The sequence below is a fragment of the Schistocerca gregaria genome, chromosome 7 (assembly GCF_023897955.1).
Source record: "Schistocerca gregaria isolate iqSchGreg1 chromosome 7, iqSchGreg1.2, whole genome shotgun sequence".
In the NCBI taxonomy this organism is placed as follows: Eukaryota; Metazoa; Arthropoda; class Insecta; order Orthoptera; family Acrididae; genus Schistocerca; species Schistocerca gregaria.
In genome coordinates, this window is record NC_064926.1 from 66914274 (window position 1) to 66924345 (window position 10072).

Here is a 10072-nt window from a genome sequence, read left to right on the forward strand (position 1 = left end):
GCGCTGACTACGCGGAACTATGTACACAACAGAAGTACATTAGGAAAAGACCACGCTTCTACGGCCTTAATTAGTGTGAAAAGCGTAGAAGGTGTTGCAGTTTGTGAACAACTTAAAAGTTCGGTTAAATAAGAACAAAAAAGTCTCAGCGAGCCATACAGTCTACGCGAGTGAAGCAGCGGGTGCTAAGCTGATATAGAATATATGATGACAGTAACTGTTCGCGAAAGGACAGATACTGTTGATGACCGTGCAGCTTTTCCCTGGATTAAATGATGACTGATTGAAACCCTCAGCTGCCGACAGGTTTTGTTGACATACCTCATGTGGACAGCTGAAAATGTGTGCCCCAACCGGGACTCGAACCCGGGATCTCCTGCTTACATGGCAGACACTCTATCCATCTGAGCCACCGAGGACACAAATAAATAGCGTGACTTCCGGGACTTATCCCTTGCACGCTTCCCATGAGACTCACATTCCCAAATGTCGACAATTCTACATACGTAATGTACCTTACAGACATTTGCCCATCCACTCATTACTCGCGAATGCTTTGGCGATTCCCGTAAGAGTTTGGGCAACCTGTGCGCATTCGCACAGACGAAGGCCATTGGCTGGGCAGCCCTTAACTATATACACTCCTGGAAATGGAAAAAAGAACACATTGACACCGGTGTGTCAGACCCACCATACTTGCTCCGGACACTGCGAGAGGGCTGTACAAGCAATGATCACACGCACGGCACAGCGGACACACCAGGAACCGCGGTGTTGGCCGTCGAATGGCGCTAGCTGCGCAGCATTTGTGCACCGCCGCCGTCAGTGTCAGCCAGTTTGCCGTGGCATACGGAGCTCCATCGCAGTCTTTAACACTGGTAGCATGCCGCGACAGCGTGGACGTGAACCGTATGTGCAGTTGACGGACTTTGAGCGAGGGCGTATAGTGGGCATGCGGGAGGCCGGGTGGACATACCGCCGAATTGCTCAACACGTGGGGCGTGAGGTCTCCACAGTACATCGATGTTGTCGCCAGTGGTCGGCGAAAGGTGCACGTGCCCGTCGACCTGGGACCGGACCGCAGCGACGCACGGACGCACGCCAAGACCGTAGGATCCTACGCAGTGCCGTAGGGGACAGCACCGCCACTTCCCAGCAAATTAGGGACACTGTTGCGCCTGGGGTATCGGCGAGGACCATTCGCAACCGTCTCCATGAAGCTGGGCTACGGTCCCGCACACCGTTAGGCTGTCTTCCGCTCACGCCCCAACATCGTGCAGCCCGCCTCCAGTGGTGTCGCGACAGGCGTGAATGGAGGGACGAATGGAGACGTGTCGTGTTCAGCGATGAGAGTCGCTCTGCCTTGGTGCCAATGATGGTCGTATGCGTGTTTGGCGCCGTGCAGGTGAGCGCCAGAATCAGGACTGCATACGACAGAGGCACACAGGGCCAACACCCGGCATCATGGTGTGGGGAGCGATCTCCTACACTGGCCGTACACCTCTGGTGATCGTCGAGGGGACACTGAATAGTGCATCGAAACCGTCATCGAACCCATCGTTCTACCATTCCTAGACCGGCAAGGGAACTTGCTGTTCCAACAGGACAATGCACGTCCGCATGTATCCCGTGCCACCCAACGTGCTCTAGAAGGAGTAAGTCAACTACCCTGGCCAGCAAGATCTCCGGATCTGTCCCCCATTGAGCATGTTTGGGACTGGATAAAGCGTCGTCTCACGCGGTCTGCACGTCCAGCACGAACGCTGGTCCAACTGAGGCGCCAGGTGGAAATGGCATGGCAAGCCGTTCCACAGGAGTAAATCCAGCATCTCTACGATCGTCTCCATGGGAGAATAGCAGCCTGCATTGCTGCGAAAGGTGGATATACACTGTACTAGTGCCGACATTGTGCATGCTCTGTTCCCTGTGTCTATGTGCCTGTGGTTCTGTCAGTGTGATCATGTGATGTATCTGACCCCAGGAATGTGTCAATAAAGTTTCCCCTTCCTTGGACAATGAATTCACGGTGTTCTTATTTCAATTTCCAGGAGTGTATATTAAGACAGTAACTGTTCTCGAAAGAACAGTTACTGCTTATGACCGTGCAGCTTTTCCCTGGAATAGTCGGGATATAGAATAGAACAGTTGGGAAATGTAAATAGCCAGTGGAAGAGAGAAAATGGCTCGTTTCTGGCAGACGGAAGACAGAGCAGCGAGGACTGCGCGTTTTGCAGCCTTCTGCACAGAGCAGCCGCAGCCGCGACGTCCTCGGCGGTATGAAAAATTCAGCGCGGGGTGGTGCGTGGGGGGAGTTATTAATGTGGCCGACGCGGGGTGCGGACGCAGAAGCGCATCGCTAATAGCGGACGGGCCGGTTAATTATTTAGCCCCCGGGCCGACTGCGGAAGGCGCGGGCCGGCCGGAGATTTCTGCCGCGGGGCCCTCCTTTTTCGCCGCCGCCCCCAGCCGCCACTTAGCACCCGTCGCCGCCCCCGCGCCGCCCCCGCGCCGCCTTCCCGTTTTATACGGACTGCCGGCTGTCTGGAACCGGCATCAATATTTCAGCAGGCCGGGCCCCCGGGACGAGTCTAAAAAGCAACAGGCCGTAAAGAGCGGGCGACAAGTGCGCCCGCAAAGTGAAGCGCGCCGCAGAGAAGGGTTAGCGCGCGGACCGCACTAAACCCGCGCCCGTCTCCCGAGGCGCATGATTTCGTAATGGCCGCGCAGCGACGGGCCGCGATGCAAGTTTAAACGCGCCGCCCCCGCACGTCGCAACGAGGGGTACGCCGACGCCGCCGCGGCTTCTGCTCTGTCCTCACTCGCAGCGCCAGCTGCTGTTGGCGACCTTCATCTCGACGCAGCACAAGGATGGGGCCCCTCCACGCCCACACCAACGTGGTGACCAAACCAAAAGTTCTACTGTCACCTCCGTACAACATGTTAGTTTTTGAATCAGGAGTCACAGGATGCGGGCTGTGATGTTATCCATGCGTCTACATCTACATCTACATCTACATCTACATGATTACTCTGCAATTCAAATTTAAGTGCTTGGCAGAGGGTTTATCGAATCAAAACCATACTATCTCTCTACTATTCCACTCCCGAACAGCGCGCGGGAAAAACGAACACCTAAACCTTTCTGTTCGAGTTCTGATTTCTCTTATTTTATTTTGATGATCATTCCTACCTATGTAGGTTGGGCTCAACAAAATATTTTCGCATTCGGAAGAGAAAGTTGGTGACTGAAATTTCGTAAATAGATCTCGCCGCAAAGAAAAACGTCTTTGCTGTAATGACTTCCATCCCAACTCGCGTATAATATCTGCCGCACTCTCTCCCCTATTACGTGATAATACAAAACGAGCTGCCTTTTTTTGCACCCTTTCGATGTCCGCCGTCAATCCCAGCTGGTGAGGATCCCACACCGCGCAGCAGTATTCTAACAAAGGACGAACGAGTGTAGTGTCAGCTGTCTCTTTAGTGGACTTGTTGCGTCTTCTAAGTGTCCTGCCAATGAAACGCAACCTTTGGCTCGCCTTCCCCACACTATTACCTGTGTGGTCTTTCCAACTGAAGTTGTTCGTAATTTCAACACCCAGGTCCTTAGTTGAATTGACAGCTTTCAGAATTTTACTATTTATCGAGTAATCGAATTCCAACGGATTTCTTTTGGAACTCATCTGGATCACCTTACACTTTTCGTTATTTAGCGTCAACTGCCACCTGACACACCATACAGCAATCTTTTCTAAATCGCTTTGCAACTGATACTGGTCATCGGATGACCTTACTAGACGGTAAATTACAGCATCATCTGCGAACAACCTAATAGAACTGCTCAGATTGTCACCCAGGTCATTTATATAGATCAGGAACAGCAGAGGTCCCAGGACGCTTCCCTAGGGAACACCTGATATCACTTCAGTTTTACACGATGATTTGCCGTCTATTAGTACGAACTGCGACCTTCCTGACAGGAAATCACGAATCCACTCGCACGACTGAGACGATACCCCATAGGCCCGCAGCTTGATTAGAAATCGCTTGTGAGGGTAAGATTACTCATTAACATGGTCCATCAGGAGATAGAAAGTGGACGAAAGAGATCGAAAGGTAGCGGTTGCAAGGGCAGAGGAAAAAAAGTGCCAAGGCAAGTGCCAAGGGAAAAAAACCTCTGCGACAGTAGGACGGGTAGTAAGGGCAGTAGCGGCTTGCTAGCTGCGACAGTGTGTAATATCTCTTTATATTCGATGAATTATTCTGATACAATTCTACCCTTGAATGACGTTTACAAAATTTCTATCTTCATACTCGCAGAGTCCATGCGCAAAATAGTTTCATACAATAGCTATGCCATGGGCGCATAATTATTCTTTGTAGTACTCTCTCTGGTGGTTGTTAGAAGAAAGCTTCCGAGATTGTCTTCGTGCCGATTAGCATGAGTTTTTTGTTTGAAGAATTGTAATCTGATTATTGAGATTTATGACCGAAGATAACTGGTACGAAATTGCACAATTAAAAGGGAAATATATATATTGTTCCTTCAAACAAAAGGTGTGTATTTGACAATTGATAATTAATGATATTCATCAATGTATTGCGTAATTGTTAATCAGAAGGGAACTTCCGAAAACTGGATACGAACCTACATTTAATAATCCAAGAGCTCCATTACTTCTTCGGAAGGTTAAATTTCATCAAAGCCGAATATCCGCTTGATCTGAGGTTTCCCGACTGATTATACAACGCTCTCAAAATTACGAGGCATTTTATTTGTACAGATTAGCAGACTGCCGCAAAGCACGAGCCTGCAGAGAAGAAGAATCATCGCCTGATTTTATTCTAACAAGTAAAATTTCTGAATCATTTTGAATGACTGTGCTATGACTGTGTTTCCTATCATGAATGATTGATTGCTCGAACGAATTGACAACTACATAGATAGGAGGAAAAATTACAAGTGCATGCAAGGTGTGGTTAGTGCGAGGTATCGTGCATCGTTACCTTTGTCGTTGCAGAAGCTCGTTTTGGTGCTTGGTGCAGTTGCTGCGTCCATCTAACAGTTCAAGGTCGTCATAAATTAGTGGGCGATCGGTCATAAATCGGCTCACAGACAGTATAGGGTGTGTGTGTGGCTGTTTTGCGTGCTGTGTACAATACGGTTTGCCTGCGGTTCTCTGTTTTTAGGTGGGTCGAGCATCTGGGGTTACCAGTAGCAGCTGTTGTTGCAGGGGCTCGGCAGTAATGTCGTGTTAGCGTGCTATCGACGATAGATGTTTAGTTCCTTGCCAATAGTATCTTTGGTCTATTATGTTTCCATCTATGGTTGTGGTCGTAGTTACCCAGAGAAAGGATAAACGGGTTGGGCGAGTGTCTCGTGTTATTGTACAGTCGTGTGGAGAGTTTTTGGAATACCTGCAACATGGTATCTAGCCGATATTCCCGGTGAAGGTCCGCGGTGCGTGTGTAGCGCGGAGCGTTGCTTATGATTCTGAGTACTTTGTTCTGTATGAGCTGTGGGCGGCGCAGGCGTGTGGGCGCAGCGTATCCCCAGACAGGGGCTGCGTACGTCATCAGGGATCGAATAAGTGTCATTTACAGGGACCTAGACACCCTCCTATTCAGTGTGCATCGCCTGTTAAGCATAGGGTAGACTTGTTTGAGCCTCGCGTTTGCTTTGTTGGTCACGTGTTGAACACCGAGGTATTTGACTTTCTCGCGGAAACGTATTGGGCGTGCATATAGTGTTATTCGCAGGCAAAGGCTAGCGGCGGGCAGGGGACGGCAGGGGAAGTGTATCACTGTGGTCACACTCTCCACGAAAAAGGCAAAATCACCGATGTCAGCAAATTGTCGTGATTACATTAACGCCTTTTACTCTGATAAGGCAAAATATAAGGGCCACTGCCAACCGTACGTTTCGATGCCGCCTCGTGGCGTTGAGGGCACGTGACCCGGTTGCAAAAGTATGTAAGTGGAGCAGACATGGACGGGTGATCACCCTAGGGAAGACATGGGGTGAAAGACGGGAAATCCATCGAGATTTTGACAAACGGAATTATTATTACGCAGAGGCTGCGAATGAGTATCTCGCAAACGACGAAGTTGGTCGAATGGTCACGTGCTACTGTCGTCAGCAACTACAGAAAGAATTAGGATATTGAAACTACAACTAAGCGCTAAATGAAACTTCCTGGCAGATTAAAACTGTGTGCCGGACCGAGACTCGAACTCGGGAACTTTGCCTTTCGCGGGCAAGTGCTTTACCATCTGAGCTACCCTAGCACGACTCACGGCCCGTCGTCATAGCTTTACTTCCGCCAGTAGCTCAGATGGTAGAGCACTTGCCGGCGAAACGCAAAGGTCCCGAGTTCGAGTCCCGGTCCAGCACACAGTTTTAATCTGCCAGTAAGTTTCATATCAGCGCACACTCCGCTGCAGAGTGAAAATCTCATTCTGCGCAATATCCTTTCTTTCACGAGTGCTAGTTCTGCAAGGTTCGCTGGAGAGCTTCTGTAAAGTTAGGAAGGTAGGAGACGAGGTACTTGCAGAAGTAAAGCTGCGAGGACAGGGCGTGAGCCGTGCTTGGGTAGCTCAGTTGGTACAGCACTTCCCGCGGAAGGCAAAGGTCCCGAGTTCGAGTCTCGGTCCGGCACACAGTTTTAATCTCCCAGGAACTTTCATATTAGTGCACACAGTGCTGCAGAGTGAAAATCTCATTCAGGTGCTAAATGGTTTAACACCAAAGGAGTTCATGCGAAGATTGGGCAGCGTACACATCTCCTGAATATCTAGAGTGCTGCCAGGTAGACATGTGAAGGGTGGGCATCTTGTGGCTATTAGGCACGCAGATTTAGAGACAGACAGTGGCGTGCTGGCCGGCCGGTATGGCTGAGCGGTTCTAGGCGCTTCAATCCGGAACGGCGCTGCTGCTACGGTCGCAGGTTCGAACCCTGCCTCGGGCATGTATGTGTGTGATGTCCTTAGGTTAGTTAGGTTTAAGCAGTTCTAAATCTAGGGGGCTGATGACCTCAGATGTTAAGTCCCATAGTGCTTAGAGCCATTTGAACCAGTGGCGTGCCTTTTAGCAGACGAGGGATCCAGAGAGTTGAGTAAAGAGTGTCAGCCACGACCTCTACCGCAGAGCCACTCGTATGACTGTGATGTTCTGCACGTCTGTTGGTGAATAAGTGTGGTGAGCATAATTAGCAGAACTACTGTGATAGCGCATCTCTTGGTCCGCACTTGCTCCACTCATCGCGATCACCTGTTTCAGGTCAAGCGTGACTTTAGTGGACGTATGAGTTTCTCCGTATAACTAACAGGACAAGAGTCACTGTTTTTCCCTTTCAGGTTAAAAATTCGAAATTAATTTTCAGAGCGTCAGTTCCGTCAGAGTAGCATGTTTATTGTAGCTTCAGATAACGCTGAAACCCACTAAGTCCATTAGTAAGATTTTACATAAAGAGACTGTAAAGCATATCATATTATTTCATGAAATGTTCGGATTAATTATGTTTTTAATTGAATAAACTACTGTGTTAATGCAAGGACTGTTTGTGTTGACACCTTCCATTCATATAAAAAGATTTCTTTACAACCCTCCACTTTAGTATTTACAGCTAGGACCATGAATCAATTGTGTTATCCGTGATAGTTATGTCCACTAGTCCGTCTGCTTAGCTGGGTGGTAACGTGCTCGCCTCCCATGCAGGCGGGCCCGGGTTCGATTCCCAGCTGGATTGGAGATTTTTCTCCGCTCGGTGACTGGGTGTTGTGTTGCCCTCATCATCATTTCATCCCCATCACCGGCGCCCAAGTCGCCCAATGTGGCGTCGACTGAAATAAGACGCGCACTTGCCGGCCGAACTTCCTGAATAGGGGCCTCCCGGCCAACGATGCCATACGCTCATTTCCATTTTTTATGTCCACTAATTACGGCTTGGGCCGTGAAAGTGTGATCAGCTTTTGATTAATCTTCTGGCCAGGTTAACATTTTACACACAATGCTAAATCTGTGATTTTAGAAATGCTGTCAATCATTGATAGAAATGCTTGAGATTTTGCATCTCTCCCGCCCCACTTTATATACACCTGTGGTTCACATGGTATAACGTACTAGCAAATGACGATGTAGGACATTAAGTGTTGGCTTCAAGTGACTTGTTTCCGAAGTTGAATATAGTATTATGTCCAACTGCGATATTCGCTTCGCATTTACAACTAGGACTCTGCCTTTCCCATCCACATCTTTACAGATTGCGTCTCCAGCAAAAATCACCTCCTCATCCTTGCAGTCGTAATACCTCTACCGATATTTAGCCGAACTTTCAGAATTTCAGTCGGAAGCCTACCACTGCCTTAAATCAAGTCTTACTCAAGCAGTGTTCTTGCCTCAATCGACAACTCGTGGTAAGTAAGTCAACTCCAGCATTCGTAGAGCATAAGTTCTACGTTGATACTTACTTAGCCGGCCGTTGTGACCGAGCGGTTCTAGGTGATTCAGTCCGGAACTGCGCTGCTGCTACGGTCGCAGGTTCGAATCCTGCCTCGGGCATGGATGTGTGTGATGTCCTTATGTTAGTTAGGTTTAAGTAGTTCTAAGTCTAGGGGACTGATGACCTCAGATGTTAAGTCCCATAGTGCTTAGAGCCCTTTGAACCATTTGAGACTTACTTGATACGAATGGTCGTTTGCGTTTATCCGCCGGCGCTGAGGCACATCACAGGCAACTGGTGATGTGTTAACACTAGACGAAACGATTATTTATCGTCACGTTGTTTAGCCCAACACTGAAGTATTTTGTGAGATTGTGAGGAGTTGTCCGTCTTACAAATGTAGTAATAGCATTAAGGACCTAGTAATGATAGCAGAATTTATTGATGGCTAAGGACAAAATACATAACGGACGTCCTTGACGAAGGTCGTCTGATAAATTTTCCACGCTGCTGAGAACTGAAGGAATTGGAAAAAATTCGTCCAAACATTTCAAAACATCATTTATTTGTTCATGTAAATATATACACTTAAGCATATCAAACAATACTGAAAATGCGGGACATAGTGCTGTTTCACTATATCCTTTGTGTTGTAATTATATAATGTTCGAGCGTTGTATTGTGCTTGCTCGTCTGGATTCCATAATCTGTGGAAACCAGTGGACCTACTTTTTACTGCAAAAACACCGTTGACTTTTCTATTCTACTCGGCATAGGTAAAACAGTTTGCGATTACTTACACTGGTTGTGACGCAGGTACCAGAAACAAATATAAAAGTCCAGAGTGTAGAGCAAGTCGTCGTATGTAAATAGTCCAGAGAACGATCCGAATTGAAATACAAGCAACGTCACTCACTCTGCTATAAGTGACACTTATCGAACACTTCAGAGAATAGCATGTACTGCGAGACAAGTGCACGGCTCCAGTTCTTACAGACCCTTTCGCGTCAATGGACGCTCCTACGTCACGTGCCCGTGGCAGCAGCGGCGAAAGTTGTGACCGTGGTATGAAGCCCGAGCATATCTGAGCTTTCTTCCATATCAGTTATCGGGCTGGGCGAGAAATCTGAGTCACTGTTGGATACTAAATATACCTTGACTTCTGCGTGCTGACACGCAATGGATGCACCCAACACGCTGCATACAGCATGTGTAACGACATTAGTAGAAACTAATGTATGGGCTAAGGTCAACCCCCTGTTTCCAACCTGGAAGAAATAAATCTAAGTCAGAAAAAGACTCTTTTTTATAACATTATTGCTACGCCCTCCCAGAGAGCAATGAACCGCATTTTTTCTTCAACAGTTCCTTACTGAACATAATGAGAATTACACGCACGAAAGAACGGTCTTTTATCTACATACCCTACTTTTCCACATAATGTCGGTCCCATTCTATGGCCTTCCTCCAGCTCGAAACAAGAGCGTGTATGCCCTGTCGGTACCAGTCATTGCCCTGGCGGCGAAGCCAGTACTTCACTGTGTGAATCACCTTCTCATCGTTCTCTAAATGTCTTCCACAAATGACATCCTTTAATGGCGAATAACATCAGCTCGCTGCAACATGTTAGA

General features: G+C 48.2%; 1 non-coding gene across 1 annotated transcript; it reads right to left on the reverse strand.

Annotated features, from left to right (window-relative positions):
* Positions 1–345: 345 nt before the first annotated feature.
* On the reverse strand, positions 346–419 carry Trnat-ugu (transfer RNA threonine (anticodon UGU)). Its single transcript has one exon. It is a non-coding gene; the product is annotated as a tRNA-Thr (tRNA).
* Between the last annotated feature and the right edge of the window lie 9653 nt (positions 420–10072).